General features: G+C 45.8%; 1 protein-coding gene across 2 annotated transcripts in view; it reads right to left on the bottom strand.

The window, feature by feature from the left end:
- Positions 1 to 3,896, bottom strand: part of LOC148479148 (sodium- and chloride-dependent betaine transporter-like) — a 43,367-nt gene extending 39,471 nt beyond the window's left edge. The window contains exon 1 of one of the 2 annotated variants that reach the window (XM_088454885.1): positions 3,784 to 3,896. The gene's annotated coding sequence lies outside the window, so the exon portion shown is untranslated. The remainder of the gene's footprint in view (positions 1 to 3,783) is intronic. The other variant, XM_088454886.1, reaches the window with a different exon arrangement.
- Between the last annotated feature and the right edge of the window lie 16,627 nt (positions 3,897 to 20,523).

Below are 20,523 nucleotides of genomic sequence, written 5' to 3'. Positions count from 1 at the left end.
ATCTCCTGCTTACCTTCCTCTTGCGGATTGGCCCGCTGTCCCCATACACTAGTATCACAGATATCTCTTACTTACCTTCCTCTCCTGGAATTGTCTGCTGTCCCCATACACTACTATCACAGATATCTCCTGCTTACCTTCCTTTTGCGGAATGGCCGCTGTCCCCATACACTAGTATCACAGATATCTCCTGCTTACTTTCCTCTCCCGGAATGGCCCACTGTCCCCATACACTAGTATCACAGATATCTCCTACTTACCTTCCTCTCCCAGAATGGCCCGCTGTCACCATACACTAGTATCACAGATATCTCCTGGTTACTTTCCTCTCCTGGAATGTCCCGCTGTCCCCATACATTAGTATCCCAGATATCTCCTGCTTACCTTCCTCTCCCGCTGTCCCCATACACTAGTATCACAGATATCTCCTGATTACCTTCCTCTCCCGAAATGTCCCGCTGTCCCCATACACTAGTATCACAGCTATCTCCTGCTTACCTTCCTCTCATGGAATGGCCGCTGTCCCCATACACTATTATCACAGATATCTCCTACTTACCTTCCTCTCCCGGAATGGCCCGCTGTCCCCATACACTAGTATCACAGATATCTCCTGCATAACTTCCTCTCCCGGAATGTCCCGCTGTCCCCATACACTAGTATCACAGATATCTCCTACTTACCTTTCTCTCCCGGAATGGCCCGCTGTCCCCATACACTAGTATCCCAGATATCTCCTGCTTACCTTCCTCTCACAGAATGTCCCGCTGTCCCCATACACTAGTATCACAGATATCTCCTGCTTACCTTCCTCTCCCGCTGTCCCCATACACTAGTATCACAGATATCTCCTGCTTACCTTCCTATTGTGGAATGGCCCGCTGTCCCCATGCACTAGTATCACAGATATCTCCTGCTTATCTTCCTCTCCCGGAATGGCCCGCTGTCCCCATACACTAGTATCACAGATATCTCCTGCTTACCTTCCTCTCCCGGAATGGCCAGCTGTCCCGATACACTAGTATCACAGATATCTCCTGCTTACCTTCCTCTGGCGGAATGGCCCGCTGTCCCCATACACTAGTATCCCAGATATCTCATGCTTACCTTCCTCTCCCGGAATGGCCGCTGTCCCCATACACTATTATCACAGATATCTCCTGCTTACCTTCCTCTCCCGGAATGGCCACTGTCCCCATACACTAGTATCACCGATATCTCTTACTTACCTTCCTCTCCTGGAATGGCCCGCTGTCCCCATACACTAGTATCACAGATATCTCCTGCTTACCTTCCTCTTGCGGATTGGCCCGCTGTCCCCATACACTAGTATCACAGATATCTCCTGCTTACCTTCCTCTCCCGAAATGGCCCGCTGTCCCCATACACTAGTATCACAGATATCTCCTGCTTACCTTCCTCTCCCGGAATGGCCCGCTGTCCCCATACACTAGTATCACTGATATCTCCTGCTTACCTTCCTCTCCCGGAATGGCCCGCTGTCCCCATACACTAGTATCACTGATATCTCCTGCTTACCTTCCTCTGGCGGAATATCCTGCTGTCCCTATACACTAGTATGGGGACAGAATTCAAGCTCCAAAATTAATATATTTTCACAGCTTGAGTGTGGGAGCATTCACCATCTTCAGATGGTGAATGCTCCTGATACCCGCTCCTTCCCAATGGGAAGGAGTCCCGGGTCACGAAGAGGGATCCTTTTGGATCCCTCCTCCCCGGTCAGGCTCCTTCCACCGGACGTCGAGGCTCTTGTGCACATGCGTGACCTCTGAAAAGGAGCAGTGAAGCCGCTCGCGGGGATAGTTGATTGTAGCATCAGCTGTTACCGCACTGGAGCAATGATGAATCTGCGGCGAGTTAGAACCCCAATAATAGAACCCCAATAATTAACATCATGAATAGGCCCCTGTGCCACACTAGTGGCGGCTATAAACTGGGCAGGTCAGTGCATCTTTGGGCACCCCACCCTCAGATAATGCCCCAATAGTCCCCTGTTGCCACTTTGCCCTGCCATCCCCTCTCAGTGTTGCCCTAGTGGTGAGTGAGGGCTACACAGCAGCTTCTATTCTTAGGAGTGTTGCGCTGTGTTAATAATTTTAGATGCCCCCGACACCCTGGGGCCCTAGGCCAAGCTTTGCCTAGTGGTAACGCTGGCGCAGACTCTAACAAACATTTATGTATAATGTGTACATATGTGCCGTAACCCACAGCAACCCAGAACCACTTTAAGCCATTAGCTGGCCCCCAGGTGACTTGTGACAATATACTAGTAATGGGCAACATCCAAGGCTTAGTACTTAGACCCCTAAGAGTAATATGCAGCCCCTGAACTGTATCAGGCTGCCTGTCACTGCTGTATACCAATGGTAGACTATCAAGTGTTAGTCAAGTGAGCAGGTAACAATAAATATGAATGGTCTTTGTGACTGGTGAGAGCGTTGCACCCACTTTAAAATATCTGGGGAGCAATGCTGGAGGTTCCCATTACCGAAGCCGATGGAAAGATCACGTCTTTGTCACAAAGGGCCTATTGCCTTCCTATGAGATAGAGGCTCCGACCCGGCCTCTATTCTTAGGCAGTTTAAGGGTGGTCCTCCTGTCTTGCAGGGGTCCTGGGAACAAGCCCCTTTTGTCTATGTATTACAATAAACCTGTCTGCACTAGAAAAATGACAGAATCTGAGTGGTTGCTACGGGTTACTATACATTTGTGCACATTACACCGTTTTATTAATTAAGCCCCATAGTATAGTTTCTCTATTAACTTATTACGCCTGTATAATGTTTATTTTATTGTAGCTCGCCCTGTGTTACGTCTTCCTCGTTTTATAACACTGTAAAGAGCAAGGTGCATTGTAAGTAGCATGCTAAGGTTTATTAACCTCCTGCAGAGTATACACTTGTAATACATCAAATTCATAACTAACTTGCTTAATTATGACAACACAAGCCCACTACCGCTAACTGTATAGGATGGGTTTCCAACGACATAATAAAATAAAAAGTCTCTATACTGTATGTCTTCTATATGTTATTGTTATGACCTAATTATGAGGCACCTTATTCAAAATGTGCAAATGTTTTGCTGATGAGCTGTAGTACCCTCACACCGCCTGTGGGAGTGCTAGATCCTCCAGCACAATTCTACAGCAAAAGATGTAAGAATCATAGCAGCCAGCGCCCCCTAAAGCTGTTATAGGGTACTGCAGACTATTAACACCATATTATTTAAACATCATCATAGAGTGTTAAGTTTTGCTCCAGTGCATTGCATTACATTCAATATAACCATAAGAGCAAATAAAAAGCAATGTCCTGTAACAATAACATACAAATTATTAATTAAAAAAATAAAAAATAAAAAAAAGTATATATAAAAAAAATACTAGGTGACATTTATTGACTCCAGTGACCCCTGCTGTTATTTTTACAGATGGGGTAACATGTAACAGACTGAGCACCCCTCCCTTGTGTGCAACAAGAAAGTTTTCATAGTGCCATTTGCAACTTTTTATTTGTTACATGTCAGCCATAGCAAAGCAAAGAGATGTCCCAATCCAGCCAAAGCCTCTCCCACTATTATATACTCTGTGTCCACATTACTCAGCTGTTGGCACAGACAGTAGATATCTATGGGGATAGATCCTAATAAGGTTCAAAATAATCTCCTCTCCAAAAGCCGCCTTCACATAGTATAAAAGTGAACTAAACTAACTTTTCCTCCATGGATAAGAGTTGTTCTCAGACTCCCACTGACACTCACCTCACCTCAGAGGAAGCTTCCACTCGCACAGGGGCAGGACAGTCGCAGGGGAATGGATGTGAATAGACAGATGTCACATTTACCCCAGTGCTGCTCTCAGTCAGTTCCACAGTGTCAGGATCCCTTGTCTGACTATTAAACAGAGGAGAGGGGGGCGGGAGAGAGGGAGGAGGAGGTAGGAGAAAGGACAGCTAATAGAGAGGTTACAGGAGGATGATTGCAACATGGCATGGCCTGGATCCAGACTATTACCTGGCTGTCACCCTGCAGGACCGGTCACTGTACATACTCCCTGCACATCAGGAGTAGCATCCTCCGATGGCGGGACCCTCTGCATGCATAGTGTCCGGGGCAGCGTGTATAGAAGTAACTCCATAAGAGCATCCTAAATACCCACGAGGCGTGTATAACACATGTTGTAATAATAGTTACTTTATAAAGGGATCATAAAAAAAAACTATAGCGTTTAATCCTATTTATAAACACACATGTAATATAACTGCATGTCCTGTTATTGTGGTCTTATTGCAGATATTTTACACCCCCTCATTTCTTTCACTCTTTTCCCTGTTGTCTGAATTTACATAAAGGACTATATAAACTAGCTAAAGTCAGGGTTGTTTTATTAATACATCTACATGATTTACAAATATAATGTTATGGGGAAAATAACAGTCTACAAGTTACAAGAACTGCAAACATAACATGGAAGCTGCTCAAATCAATTTGGTAATACTCTTCAGGTGCATGAAAAGGAGAGGTCATACTAAACAGAAAGGGGAGTATCTCCTAGAGTTCCCCCAGCACACTAAATGGTACCTGCAACAATATATGAAAACTATATGGTAATAGAAATTCAGAGATATTTGTTGCATGCATTTGTTGTTGCAGGCCACTTCACGGCTTCTCTGATACTGGCAGTCCCTACTCTGCATGATAACAGTGCCCACTCTGGGCCATGTAATTATCTGTTGTAAGGCCTCATGATAAAGGAAAATGCATCCAAATGGAGAGCCAGCTTACCTGGGAGTCACCCCTGGGAACTCCAATTAGCACTACAAAAGCCAGCATGCCCTCCAAATGCTGCTCATTCATGCCTCTCAAAACAGCAAACATAAAATGGAAGCTGCTCAAATCAATTTGGCAATACTCTTCAGGTGCATGAAAATGAGGGGTCATACTAAACAGAAAAACAGAAAGGGGAGTATCCCCTAGAGTTCCCCCAGCACACTAAATTGTACCTGCAACAATACATAAAAACTTAATGGTAATAGAAATTCAGAGATATTTGTTGCATGCATTTATAAGTACATGGTAAGCTGCCAGGCCACTTCATGGCTTCTCTGATACTGGCAGTCCCTACTCTGCATGATAACCGTGCCCACTGTGGGCCATGTAATTATCTTTAGAACTACCGCAGTTATTAGAGGGTTGTATTCTGTTCAATATAATGCTGGCCATACACGGTGCGATGCACCGTGTAGTACAACTGCCGATCCGTCAGCAGACGGATCGTGCTGTCACTGCCGGCATTCGTGCGGTCCCCGCAGACCACACGATATGCCGGCTCCCCCCTCCACCATTTGAATGGGATCGTACATCGCATCCGAGGTCAGATGGTTTTGCAGGAAGACCTGGGGATGCGATGGACGACCCCGCGGGAGCGCGCAGCACGATATCAGGTACGATATCGTGCCCTTACACGGCACGATATAGCACCTATATCGTGCCGATCCGTCAGATCGGCACCTATATCGTGCCGTGTATGGCCACCTTAAGACAATCCAGACTAATAGCCCCGACCAGTGTTATGCTTAAACTGGCAACTATGTAATAATTCTCTTTCCAGTCCAAAAATCCTTCACTTTGTATTGTCAGATGTCTTTGATGGACACATCAGCTGTTCCCTTCGTTTGGCATCTTGCCCCCGGCCACATCTTTAAATGGGTGATGGGGCAATTAGCAACTACTGGCGCCTGGCGCAGTCCGTGACTGAGGGGCTATTGCCAAAGTGGGTGGAGTTCCAATATAAGTGGGTGGAGTTACATATACACTTTTTTAAGAGGGCAGAGTTTCATATAATTCAGGTGGGTGGAGCTACATATAGTTTAAGTGGGTGGAGTTAAAAAACATATGTGAATTGATCAAGGCCTACTGAACCCTTATCTTGCTGAATGCAGCAGTTTACAGCCCGGTACTGCTCTGCCCCCTAGTGGAAATGCTGATAGCTACAGAACACAATGAGAGCCTGAACCCTCCTCATACCCTTACAAAGTAGCAGGTACAAACATCCCGGAATTGAGGCAAACATGTAACACGTATGTTCCACCGAACACATGCTCACAGCTTGGTGAGGAAATTTCTGTGTCTGTGTATGAGCACTTGTCATAGCAGTGACATTATTAGTCCATGGGACTATTACCCCTACAGACCAAGCTGGACATTGGCCTTTATAAATAAGAAAAATAACAATTATTTAAACTCAAACAATCTCTCATTGCGGCCATAATAAATTGCGATCATATCCTATATACTTATAGTGCGAATACAGTTTACCTGTAATTTTTCGCCCCTCTGTCTCCTTCGGCGTGACACCTAACCTTCGCCATATACTAATATTGCTTTACTTAAATAACATTTGTCGGATTAAGCAAATTGTCCATTAGTAATTACAGATAGAAACTGTTAAGTTTTAAAGAAGGTGCAATTTTACCACTGCCCCCCCCCCCCCCCCAAACCCCACCACCCTGGAGCTGACTGGCCCCTCTGCAGCCGCCTGATAACATTTCCTATCTGCTCTGCTTTAGTGCAGTTAGGGAACAATAGAAGATGTTTAGGCCGCATAATCTTATCTCTGTTTAGTGACTGATCTGCTGCAAAGAGATTGCAACCATGGGTTAAAAAAAGAAAGAAAGAAGTATCCTCTAATACAGGGGTTCTCAAAACTCGGACCTCAGGACCCCACACAGGTCACTTGTTCCAGATCACCCAGCAGGTGCACAGGTGTAGTCATTACTCACTGACACATTTTAAAAGATCCACAGGTAGAGATAATTATTTCACTTGTGATTCTATGAGGAGACCTGGAAAACATGTACTGTTTGGGGTCTTGAGGACCCGCTTGCAAGCGCATAGCGCTCGCAAGTGGGTCGATGGCCGGGCAGTGCGCACGCGTGGCGTGCACACTGCGCGTGCGCGAGCCCCGGAGCGCGTGAGAACTTCACTCGCTCGGGGCTCGCAGCAAAACGGGGTGGCTGTCGATGTTGATCGACAGCTCGCCCCGTTTTGTAGGCGGGTCGGGGAGGTGGCTGGCCAAACGGAGGCATTCCCGAAGGAACGCCTGCCGTTTGGGGGCGGCCCTACTGACATCACTTGTCACTGTGACCTGGATCGTGCCGTTTACACTGCAGGGTTTCACAAGTTATTTTCATGTTAAACCCTGCAAGTTACCTGTGTTGGATTGCTGGGTCACTCGACCCGAAAATCCAGCTCTGTCCCCTTTTACACCAAGGAGCTACCTGGGTTAACTCTGCATTAACCCGGGTTTTAGCTCTGGTGTAAAAGGGGTATACAGGTGCTAGGGGAGGTGGCCAGATGGAGGGGGAGTCGGCAAGGGATGAGATAGGGGCAGAAGATTCTGAAGATAAAAGAAGAGGAAACTACAAGTGAGAATAATTTGAAACAGAAATTTGACGGGTCCGAACAGCCAACCCCTGCCCTGTGGTGCCCTGTGCCGTGGTACATGTTACGGCCCTGGGATTTAGTATTCTGCCAACTACTTCCTATAGAGAGCTACTGCAACAGTGTCATCTGCCAACTCCTTCCTATAGAGAGTTACTGCAACAGTGTAATCTGCCATCTTCTCCCTATAGAGAGCTACTGCAACAGTGTCATCTGCCATCTTCTCCCTGTAGAGAGCTACTGCAACAGTGACATCTGCCATCTTCCTATAGAGAGTTACTGCAAAAGTGTCATCTGCCATCTTCTTCCTATAGAGAGCTACTGCAACAGTGTCATCTGCCATCTTCTTCCTATAGAGAGCTACTGCAACAGTGTCATCTGCCATCTTCTTCCTATAGAGAGCTACTGCAACAGTGTCATCTGCCAACTCCTTCCTATAGAGAGCAACTGCAACAGTGTCACCGGCCAACTCCTTCCTATAGAGAGCAACTGCAACAGTGTCACCTGCCAACTCCTTCCTATAGAGAGCTACTGCAACAGTGTCATCTGTCAACTTCTTCCTATAGAGAGCTACTGCAACAGTGTCACCTGCCAACTCCTTCCTATAGAGAGCTACTGCAACAGTGTCACCTGCCAACTCCTTCCTATAGAGAGCTACTGCAACAGCGTCATCTGCCATCTTCTTCCTATAGAGAGTTAATGCAACAGTGTCATCTGCCATCTTCTTCTTTTAGAGAGTTACTGCAACAGTGTCATCTGCCATCTTCTTCCAATAGAGAGTTACTGCAACAGTGTCATCTGCCATCTTCCTATAGAGAGCTACTGCAACAGCATCATCTGCCATCTTCTTCCTATAGAGAGTTACTGCAACAGTGTCATCTGCCATCTTCCTATAGAGAGCTACTGCAACAGCATCATCTGCCATCTTCTTCCTATAGAGAGTTACTGCAGCAGTGTCATCTGCCATCTTCTTCCTATAGAGAGTTACTGCAACAGTGTCATCTGCCATCTTCTTCCTATAGAGAGTTACTGCAACAGTGTCATCTGCCATCTTCTTCCTATAGAGAGTTACTGCAACAGTGTCACTTGCCATCTTCTTCCTATAGAGAGTTACTGCAACAGTGTCATCTGCCATCTTCCTATAGAGAGCTACTGCAACAGTGTCATCTGCCATCTTCTTCCTATAGAGAGTTACTGCAACAGTGTCATCTGCCATCTTCTTCCTATAGAGAGCTACTGCAACAGTGTCATCTGCCATCTACTTCCTATAGAGAGCTACTGCAACAGTGTCATCTGCCATCTTCTTCCTATAGAGAGCTACTGCAACAGTGTCACCTGCCATCTTCTTCCTATATAGAGCTACTGCAACAGTGTCATCTGCCAACTCCTTCCTATAGAGAGCTACTGCAACAGTGACACCTGCCAACTTCTTCTTATAGAGAGTTACTGCAACAGTGTCATCTGCCATCTTCTTCCTATAGAGAGCTACTGCAACAGTGTCATCTGCCATCTACTTCCTATAGAGAGCTACTGCAACAGTGTCATCTGCCATCTTCTTCCTATAGAGAGCTACTGCAACAGTGTCACCTGCCATCTTCTTCCTATATAGAGCTACTGCAACAGTGTCATCTGCCAACTCCTTCCTATAGAGAGCTACTGCAACAGTGACACCTGCCAACTTCTTCTTATAGATAGTTACTGCAACAGTGTCATCTGCCAACTCCTTCCTATAGAGAGCTACTGCAACAGTGACACCTGCCAACTTCCTATAGAGAGCTACTGCAACAGTGACACCCACCAACTCCTTCCTATAGAGAGCTACTGCAACAGTGACACCTGCCAACTCCTTCTTCTAGAGAGTTACTGCAACAGTGTCATCTGCCAACTTCCTATAGAGAGCTACTGCAACAGTGACACCCACCAACTTCTTCCTATAGAAAGCTACTGCAACAGTGTCATCTGCCATCTTCCTTTAGAGAGCTACTGCAACAGTGTCACCTGCCAACTTCTTCCTATAGAGAGCTACTGCAACAGTGTCACCTGCCATCTTCCTATAGAGAGTTACTGTAACAGTGTAATCTGCCAACATCTTCCTATAGAGAGCTACTGCAACAGTGTAATCTGCCAACATCTTCCTATAGAGAGATACTGCAACAGTGTCAACTGCCAACTTCTTCCTACAGAGAGCTACTGCAACAGTGCAATCTGCCAACTTCTTCCTATAGAGAGCTACTGCAACAGTGTCAACTGCCAACTTCTTCCTATAGAGCTACTGCAACAGTGTCACCTGCCAAGTCCTTCCTATAGAGAGCTACTGCAACAGTGTCACCTGCCAACTTCTTCCTATAGAGAGTTACTGCAACAGTGTCATCTGCTAACTCCTTCCTATAGAGAGCTACTGCAACAGTGTCACCTGCCAACATCTTCCTATAGAGAGCTACTGCAACAGTATCACCTGTCAACATCTTCCTATAGAGAGCTACTACAACAGTGTCACCTGCCAACATCTTCCTATAGAGAGCTAATGCAACAGTGCAATCTTCCAACTTCTTCCTATAGAGAGCTACTGCAACAGTGTCATCTGCCATCTTCCTATAGAGAGTTACTGCAACGGTGTAATCTGCCAACATCTTCCTATAGACAGCTACTGCAACAGTGCAATCTGCCAACTTCTTCCTATAGAGAGCTACTGCAACAGTGACACCCGTCAAGTCCTTCCTATAGAGAGCTACTTCAACAGTGTCACCTGCCAACTTCTTCCTATAGAGAGCTACTGCAACAGTGTCACCTGCCATCTTCCTATAGAGAGTTACTGCAACAGTGTCACCTGCCATCTTCCTATAGAGAGTTACTGCAACAGTGTAATCTGCCAACATCTTCCTATAGAGAGCTACTGCAACAGTGCAATCTTCCAACTTCTTCCTATAGAGAGCTACTGCAATAGTGTCATCTACCATCTTCTTCCTATAGAGAGCTACTGCAACAGTGTCACCTGCCATCTTCTTCCTATATAGAGCTACTGCAACAATGTCATCTGCCATCTTCTTCCTATAGAGAGCTACTGCAACAGTGTCATCTGCCAACTTCTTCCTATAGATAGCTACTGCAACAGTGTCATCTGCCAACTTCTTCCTATAGAGAGCTACTGTAACAGTGTCACCTGCCAACTCCTTCCTATAGAGAGCTACTGCAACAGTGACACCCGCCAACTTCTTCCTATAGAGAGCTACTGCAACAGTGTCATCTGCCAACTCATTCCTATAGAGAGCTACTGCAACAGTGACACCTGCCAACTCCTTCTTATAGAGAGTTACTGCAACAGTGTCATCTGCCAACTTCCTATAGAGAGCTACTGCAACAGTGACACCAACCAACTCCTTCCTATAGAGAGCTACTGCAACAGTGTCATCTGCCATCTTCCTTTAGAGAGCTACTGCAACAGTGTCATCTGCCAACTTCTTCCTATAGAGAGCTACTGCAACAGTGTCATCTGCCATCTTCCTTTAGAGAGCTACTGTAACAGTGTAATCTGCCAACATCTTCCTATAGAGAGCTACTGCAACAGTGTAATCTGCCAACATCTTCCTATAGAGAGATACTGCAACAGTGTCAACTGCCAACTTCTTCCTATAGAGAGCTACTGCAACAGTGCAATCTGCCAACTTCTTCCTATAGAGAGCTAATGCAACAGTGCAATCTTCCAACTTCTTCCTATAGAGAGCTACTGCAACAGTGTCATCTGCCATCTTCCTATAGAGAGTTACTGCAACGGTGTAATCTGCCAACATCTTCCTATAGACAGCTACTGCAACAGTGCAATCTGCCAACTTCTTCCTATAGAGAGCTACTGCAACAGTGACACCCGCCAACTCCTTCCTATAGAGAGCTACTGCAACAGTGTCACCTGCCAACTTCTTCCTATAGAGAGCTACTGCAACAGTGTCACCTGCCATCTTCCTATAGAGAGTTACTGCAACAGTGTCACCTGCCATCTTCCTATAGAGAGTTACTGCAACAGTGTAATCTGCCAACATCTTCCTATAGAGAGCTATTGCAACAGTGCAATCTTCCAACTTCTTCCTATAGAGAGCTACTGCAATAGTGTCATCTACCATCTTCTTCCTATAGAGAGCTACTGCAACAGTGTCACCTGCCATCTTCTTCCTATAGAGAGCTACTGCAACAATATCATCTGCCATCTTCTTCCTATAGAGAGCTACTGCAACAGTGTCATCTGCCAACTTCTTCCTATAGAGAGCTACTGCAACAGTGTCATCTGCCAACTTCTTCCTATAGAGAGCTACTGTAACAGTGTCACCTGCCAACTCCTTCCTATAGAGAGCTACTGCAACAGTGACACCCGCCAACTTCTTCCTATAGAGAGCTACTGCAACAGTGTCATCTGCCAACTCATTCCTATAGAGAGCTACTGCAACAGTGACACCTGCTAACTCCTTCTTATAGAGAGTTACTGCAACAGTGTCACCTGACAGCTCCTTCCTATAGAGAGCTACTGCAACAGTGTCACCTGCCAACTCCTTCCTATAGAGAGCTACTGCAACAGTGACACCCGCCAACTCCTTCCTATAGAGAGCTACTGCAACAGTGTCATCTGCCAACATCTTCCTATAGAGAGCTACTGCAACAGTATCACCTGCTGTCTCCTTCCTATAGAGTTTGAGAAGATACAGTTGTGTTCCCGCACCAGTCACTCAATTATTTTATAGTTGTATAAGTGGTGTTATGGGGATAATCACAGTTCTTTTGTATAAGTAATTATTTATTGTACCTTAAGACGAATCCTGTTAGCATACAGGAGTGCTATTAATGCCCCTTTATGTAATTGCTTGAAAGACAAAAATAAAATGAATAAGGGGTTTGCTTCTTTAGTGCACTAATCCCCTAATAGCACTAATAGCATACAAATATAATATATCTGTCCATTGTATGGATGTATTAACATAAAACATAACTTTTATTGATAATATTTCTTAAAATAAATGACTGGATAGCAGCGAAATATTAAAATGATAGCAGCGAAATATTAAAATGATAGTTGTGCATATATATTGTGAATAGTGTTTAAAATCTTCCACTAGGGAAGAGTGCCCTCACGTTCCTTATTATTAGTATTCCTATAAGAGATTAACAGTTCATTTGTAGGCTATTTGGTAATCTAAATCTGATTAATAAGGAGTGAAGTATTATTCCGTTACATATCCATGCTAAATACCTGATATGACTTTCAGTGTTATTCATACACATCTAGTCTATCTGGGTTCTCTGCTTTGAGCTCCGTGTTTAGATGCTTAGGGGTAAATTTATTAAGAATCGAGTTTGGTCGAGTTTTTTTTTTTTAACTCACCAAACCTCAAACTCGCAAATTTACTAAGAAGTGAGTTTATCTGAAAGTGAGATGACCGATAGTGAAGCAGATCGAGATTTCTTCCCCTAGTTGCGAGTTTAGATGAGATTACTCACCTGAGATTGCAGTGTTTTCTCTCTGCAAATCTCTCCTGAGCTAGCAGCCAGCACATATCAGTGAGATATGTGCTGGCTGCTTGTTTGTTAAGACCTGTAAAAAAACGGATTAAATAATATAAAAAAAAATGACATAGAGCCAAACCCTAAAGCTTAACCAGCCCCGAACAAGTAGGGTTCCACTGTAAATTAGGTACCAGCACCAGGCTGCAGGGCCAATCCTGGTTTTAATTATAGGGTGGAAAAAATTGGGGTGGCGGGGATAGCCCCAGTCTATCAGCCTAGGCCAGGGTTGCCCTGTAGGTTGCCCTGTAGAGGAGAACGCCTTTATTTGGGGGTCCCCAAATCCTCATGGATCCCTGGCCTGGGCTGACTAGCAGTCAGGACTGATGCTGCAGCTGGGGGGCCCGGTGAAAAGGCTTCCCTGGCTGTGGCATCAGCCGCCCGCTAGAAAGGGTCCAGTGCAGGTTTTAATTATAGGGGTATCCCTACGCAATATTTTTCCCCCTATAATTAAAACCAGGACAGGCCCTGCAGCCTGGTGCTGGTACCCTACTCATTTTGTTCCCCGTAATTTTAGGAACCAGGGCTGGCTGGCGAGTCATTTGTACCAAGTCACAAGTCATTTGTTTGTCTTTTGTCAGATATTTTATATGATATTAAATTTCTCTTGTATTGGGGTAACGTTCAGTGTGTATTTCTGTATAATTTAATGATTATGCAGTACTTTTGCCGTGTTTTGTAGGATCGTTTTATGCAGGTGTATATAACTATTATTCATTCTGGGTAACTGAATATTTGTTCTTTAATAGTCTGTGAGTTTTACTTAGATGAGTTAGATCACAGTCATGTGTATTGTCAGTTTGCTAACAGTGTAAAGCCAGGGGAATTTATACTGTTAGCGTTATGCCTCAATCAACATTACAGTCAGCCCTTATTGTCAGCTGTTAGATCTGGTTGTGTTGGAATGATCATTTACACAGCAATCATTATGTGTAAAAGGTTTTTTCTTCTTGTCAGATGTCATTGGCTCCTGGCCAGTCATACACCTTCATGTACTCAAATGCCGCTGGTATATGTTTCTTTAATACTAAAATAGTGAATACCATATAGGTTTAAATGTTTCTGATACAGCTTGAATACTGGTTGATGTGTAAAATAGCTATTTAGCATTAATTGATGTTTTTTTATTACACAATAACCACACTCTATTACGCGATTCACTGTCAGCGGTCTGCTGTGTATAAAGGCAGTTTCTCTCTGCAAGAAATATATGGTGAGCGGATTTCCCTCTGACAGCCCAGTATGGTCTTTACTTAAATATGATTAATCTGCTATTGTAACTTACAATTCTTTGCTAGTACTTAGCAGTATACACGCTAGTTATCACAGGAAAGACAGTCACTCATCATTGATATTGACAATTAGCGGTCAGCGTTGGAACTAGTTTGCATCGCAAATCCTTTATCCTGATGCTGCTAATACAAGGACATACATTTTACTTTTCTCTTAACTTTGTATTAGTATTTAGGAATCATGTAATGTACGGAGGGCACTCATATATATATATAATTAGGGGGGCACACTGCACTGTCAATCTTAATAAAATGAATACTGTCTGTCAATCATGATGTCACTTACCCTAACACTGGGACAGACAGTGCACAGTGGATAACCAGGACGGTGCAGCCCAGACCTACAGCGCACAGGTGGAGTTTGTCTCTCTATGTGCCGGGCAGGCGGCGGTTGGTGTCGGTGATTAATTCTGCTGGCTCCTGTCCTGCTGGACTCCCTGCGGAGCCCGGCGGCCTCTCCTCGGTGGATGGTGGATGTCAAAGCAGGCCAGGGTGGAGGGCCGTCGCAGCCGTGCAGCGGCATGGGAAGGACGCCATGACACCGCGCGTTATGCGCAAGCATCCGACCTCCGCCGGCCACACACAGTGCATACCTCCCAACATGACGCTCTCCAGGAGGGACACAACACTCTGGTCCTGGACTTCCCTGGTCATTTATGATTGGTGGAGGCTCCAGAGGTGGGGCTGTAGTACAATCCAAAATTCAAATAGGGGAGTCACACCAACTGCCAGTGAGTCCCAGCCAGTGATGTTGGGCAGTGTGTGAGATGACAGTTGGTGTGACTCCCCTATTTGAATTTTGAACTGCGCTGCAGCCCCGCCTCTTACCAGGGAAGTCCAGGACCAGAGCATTGTGTCCCTCCTGGAGAGGGTCATGTTGGGAGGTATGCAGTGTACAAGTAAGTGAGACAGGGAACAGGGACGGCCGGCAGGGCGATGCAGTTACACTTTGGAGGGGGGACCAGAGCAGCAACATATAATAATATTGCCGAAGGTTTACACAAGCCGCGGCCGAAGGGTGTTTTGTGCCCTTGAGCACTTGGGGCCCCTCAGAACCTTGGGGCCCAGCACAGGTGTGCCCCTAGTACCCCCCTGTCGCCGGGCCTGCACATGACTGTGATCTAAATCATCTAAGTAAAACTCACAGACTATTAAAGAACAAATATTCAGTGACCCAGAACTAATAATACTAATAGTTATATACACCTGCATAACACAATCCTACAAAACACGGCAAAAGTACTGCATAATTAATACATTATACACACTGAATGTTACCCCAATACAAGGAAAATGTAATATCATATAAAATATCTGACAAAAGATAAACAAATGAGGTGGAATCTCATTGAAATAAAGGGGCCTATCCATTACCCGACTTTGTGAACAATCCGACCAAAACCAGGAGGGTCTCCCCCGGTTACCGCACTCCTGCTCCGCTATAACGGGGAGAGCAGACCACATGCTGATTCACTGTAAAAAAAAAAGTAAAAAAAAAACAAACTTACCTGAGTCCAGGGACCGGAGTTTGGGGCTCCGGTGATGTCCTCCCTCCGGTCAGCTGGTCTCCCGTGGTGCACTGGGGCCCGGTCGTCACCTGACAGGGTCCCAGTGCAGTATGGGATGTCACCTGACCGGAGGGACAGAGGACATCACCGGAGGCCTGATAACTGCATGTAAGTGTAATTAAGAGAGGAGGAGTCGCTGGGGGGAGTCGCAGGGGGTCCACGATCGTGGAAGGCGAGGCTTAGCGACAGGGGGGTAGCAGCGGCGGCCGGTCGGCGCATGCTACTTGTCATGGTATTCTTTGCAAAAATACCGTGATAGGGCACTGGAGGGGATTCGCAGGGACAGAGCTTTATTTATTGTAGTAAATCCCTGTGATATTGCCTGAATTCGCCACATTGCGAATTCAGTCGGTAATATCACACTACAATCTGCATTACAAATGCGGATTGTAGTAAATAGAGCCCTAAAGAAGCCAACCCCATTCCTTTAATTTTCATTTTGTCCTTCCTATAGAGGGTATGCAGTATGGATGATGATGGCCTATAGCCAACCTTCGGCATCCCGACTGTCTAATCCTGGCAAGGGTCTAATGACAGACATCAAAATCCTGACGCCTGTCATTTTACCTATGCTGAGAGCCCGATGCCCGGCATACCGATCAAAGGTAAGCCGGGCGCAGACAGCCACGGGAGGGGGGGGGGGGGGGTGTTAGGTTAGGGGCTTCTGGAGGGGGGCTTAGGGTTAGGCACCCCCTCGGGAGAATTATGTTTAGGCTGCGGGGAAGGGGGGGTTAAGTTTAGGCACATACAGGGGGGTTAGGGTTAGGCACTTGGGGGGGAGGTTAGGGTTAGGCACCCCTGAGGGAGGGTTAGAGTTAGGGGGGTTGGGTTAGTAAGTAGTAAAAATACTTACCTGTCGGATCTTCCTATAGAGAGTTACTGCAACAGTGTCACCTGCCATCTTCCTATAGAGAGCTACTACAACAGTGTCATCTGCCAACTCCTTCCTATAGAGAGTTACTGTAATAGTGTCACCTGCCAACATCTTCCTATAGAGAGCTACTGCAACAGTGTCATCTGCCAACTCCTTCCTATAGAGAGTTACTGCAACAGTGTCATCTGCCAACTCCTTCCTATAGAGAGTTACTGCAACAGTGTCATCTGCCAACTCCTTCCTATAGAGAGTTACTGCAACAGTGTCACCTGCCAACTCCTTCCTATAGTGAGTTACTGCAACAGTGTCATCTGCCAACATCTTCCTATAGAGTTACTGTAATACTGTCATCTGCCAACTCCTTTCTATAGAGAGCTACTGCAACAGTGTCATCTGCCGACTCCTTCCTATAGAGAGCTACTGCAACAGTGTCATCTGCCAACTCCTTCCTATAGAGAGCTACTGCACAATGTCACCTGCCATCTTCTTCCTATAGAGAGCTACTGCAACAGTGACACCTGCCAACTCCTTCCTATAGTGAGTTACTGCAACAGTGTCATCTGCCAACATCTTCCTATAGAGAGTTACTGCAACAGTGTCACCTGCCAACTCCTTCCTATAGTGAGTTACTGCAACAGTGTCACCTGCCAACTCCTTCCTATAGTGAGTTACTGCAACAGTGTCATCTGCCAACATCTTCCTATAGAGAGTTACTGCAACAGTGTCACCTGCCAACTCCTTCCTATAGTGAGTTACTGAACAGTGTCATCTGCCAACATCTTCCTATAGAGAGTTACTGCAACAGTGTCACCTGCCAACTCCTTCCTATAGTGAGTTACTGCAACAGTGTCATCTGCCAACATCTTCTTATAGAGAGTTACTGCAACAGTGTCACCTGCCAACTCCTTCCTATAGTGAGTTACTGCAACAGTGTCATCTGCCAACATCTTCCTATAGAGAGTTACTGCAACAGTGTCACCTGCCAACTCCTTCCTATAGAGAGCTACTGCAACAGTGTCACCTGCCAACTCCTTCCTATAGAGAGTTACTGCAACAGTGTCACCTGCACAACATTATACTGGAAAACAAATAATCACATTTATATTTTAGTACCACTTTAAGAGAACCCACTTCATGCTCTTTCCCTGATTTTCATCTTTTCTTGCTCCCTGGCCATGTTGTATTTTTCTTACCACTTATCATAATGTACTATACTATTTTCTATCCAATTAAATGCCAGTATTGCTTTTACCCCCTCTGTGGTCTATCTCCCCTTATTACCAAATCCATGTTGGATCCTGCACTAGAACAGAGGCCGCTCTGGTTACAGTGTTGTGTCAGCCAGCTGTGGTATATGGGACTCTGACCCGGCCTCCTATGTGGTACTATAGAGATATTGAGAAATCACTTTATTGGCTCAGGGTCCATTGATCACCTGACTTGGCAGCGGAGAGGCGCTGGCCGCCGTTCAACACATCGTCCTCTTCATGAGGATTTCTCCCGTGTACTTTACAGATATTTGCTTAAAACCTGCATTTCTTAAAGAGATGTGGGTGGGTGCGGGAGGGGAGATGCACTAGGCTTTGGAAAGTGATAAAGTGGAGAGTGATAACTAATCAGCTCCTAACTGTCATTTTTCAAACAACACAGTCTGTAAACTGACAATTAGGAGCTGATTGGTTGGTACTTTACCTCCCTCCACTTTATCACTCACAAAAGCTTAGTACATCTCCCCCAGGGTAATAGTAGTAATGTGGATCTTGGACTTTTTTTTTCCATCTGTGTAATGGGCATTTCTGGGTGTCAGCTGGGCAGCAAATGTGTATCTGCCCGGGCGAGAACCATCCCATGATAGTGTTGTGGGTGCATTGCCAGCATGGGCCCTCATTCAGAGCCGTACGCTCTGAGCAGAGCGCACGCTCTGAATGAGGGCCGGGCTCCATGAAAATGGAGCGTCCTCCTGGACGCTCGTATAGCTGTGGGTCACCACCCACAGGCTATACGAGCGTGCATTTTGCGGCAGAAGGTGTTAACTATATAAAATCTGTTATAGGGCTTGGCTGCATTAATGATTAAATTGCTTTAATAATCATAAAAAGGTATAAATTTACCCTAAGTGCAAAACAATAAAATGTATAACAACATGAAGAGATCAGAAACACAGAACGGTGGGATATTGCACAGACCCCAGTTATTGAAAGTAGCAAAATAGCCACTCTATTGACAGTCACTATAGGTATCCAGACCCTCCAACATGACCCCTTCCATCAGGTACACAGGACCTCATTCAGAGGTGGTCGTTAGTTGCAAGCGGTCGCACTGAATCATGGTGGCCGCTTGCATCCTGAACGACCGCCTCCTTGTCGATCGCTAATCTGTGGGTTAACACCCACAGCTCTAGCGACCGACATGGGTGACGGTCGCGATGGCCAAGACCATCGCGACCATCGGGGCTTACGACCAGACCGTAAGGTTGGGTCTGGGCACCCGTAAGCGTAAGCCCCAGGGAGCTTCCTGCTCTGATCGAGCAGGAAGCTTCCCACTGACATCAGCAATGATGTCAGTGGGGCCACCCCCAAACGGCAAGCGTTCCGGCGGGAACGCCTCCATTTGGGCAGACACGCCCCCTGCCCGCCTCCCAAACGGGGCGAGGTGTCACTCACCATCGACAGCTCGACCCGTCTGCTGCGAGACCCCTAGCAACGGAGCGTCCGTCGCTAGCCGGGTCTCGCGCACACGCATGACGGAGCCGGCTCCGTTGTGCGCATGCCCAGTGGGGCTACATCGAGTTGGTTGCGAGCGCTCAGCGCTTATGACCGACTCTGAATGACCCCCACAATGCTCTACTCCTGGACTTCCCACCTAATGTATGATTGCAGTCACCTGTGTTGAACTAGATGATTGGTGAGACAGGTGTTTCAACACAGGTGGCTGCAATCATAAATTAGGAGGGAAATCCAGGAGTAGAGCATTTTGTACCTGATGGAAGGGGACATGTTGGAGGGTCTGGGTATCACATAAAGGAGTCCTAGTACTGTAGGAGCACTTATAGATAACAATCCGGATAATTCCCGGTATTGGGTGAACGCTTACCAGCTCGGTGAAAAGTCTGTACAGTCCGTAGTAGCAAGAAAGACTCACAGAATGGTCAATGGCTGATGCTTGAACACAGGCTGGAAGATTCCATCCACAAGTGAGACTGGTCCTAACGGAACCCCATGAGGAGCCACATTATCAGCAAAAAGAATACCTGGGCCATAATATTTTTTTGGATCACTCAGTGGTGTTAAAACCTGTCTGTCCCAAAAGGAACAAATATCATGGCTGGGTACACACGTAAAGATTTTCTGTCCAACCAGCCAACTAGTTGATTGGTTGGAATGAAAATCTGGTAATGTATGGGAGTAAATGACAATCAGCAATTTGCTCCCAAATGCCGGAAAATGGACAAAAACTGTTGTTTGAACAAATTGTTTAGATCAAACATGTAACAAACTTGTCTGACGCCATTTTCATCTGTTTTCTGGCACTTAGGAGCAAATTGCTGATCATCAGTTACTCCCATACATTACCAGATTTTCATTTCAAGCAATCAACAAGTTGGATGGTTGGACAGAGAATCTTCAGGTGTGTACTCAGCCTTAAACAGTCAAGGTTTCAAACACCCTTCATCAGTGTGATTTTTATTTAAGATAAGGAGATTACTAAAAAAAAAATCTGCATAAACTCCGCTTCTTTAATTTTCCTCCAAAAAACAAAAACCACTCCCCAAACGTTTCTT

This window comes from Taudactylus pleione, unplaced genomic scaffold, assembly GCF_031769625.1.
Source record: "Taudactylus pleione unplaced genomic scaffold, aTauple2 ptg000634l, whole genome shotgun sequence".
Classification (NCBI taxonomy): Eukaryota; Metazoa; Chordata; class Amphibia; order Anura; family Myobatrachidae; genus Taudactylus; species Taudactylus pleione.
This window is presented reverse-complemented; position numbering and strand designations above follow the sequence as displayed.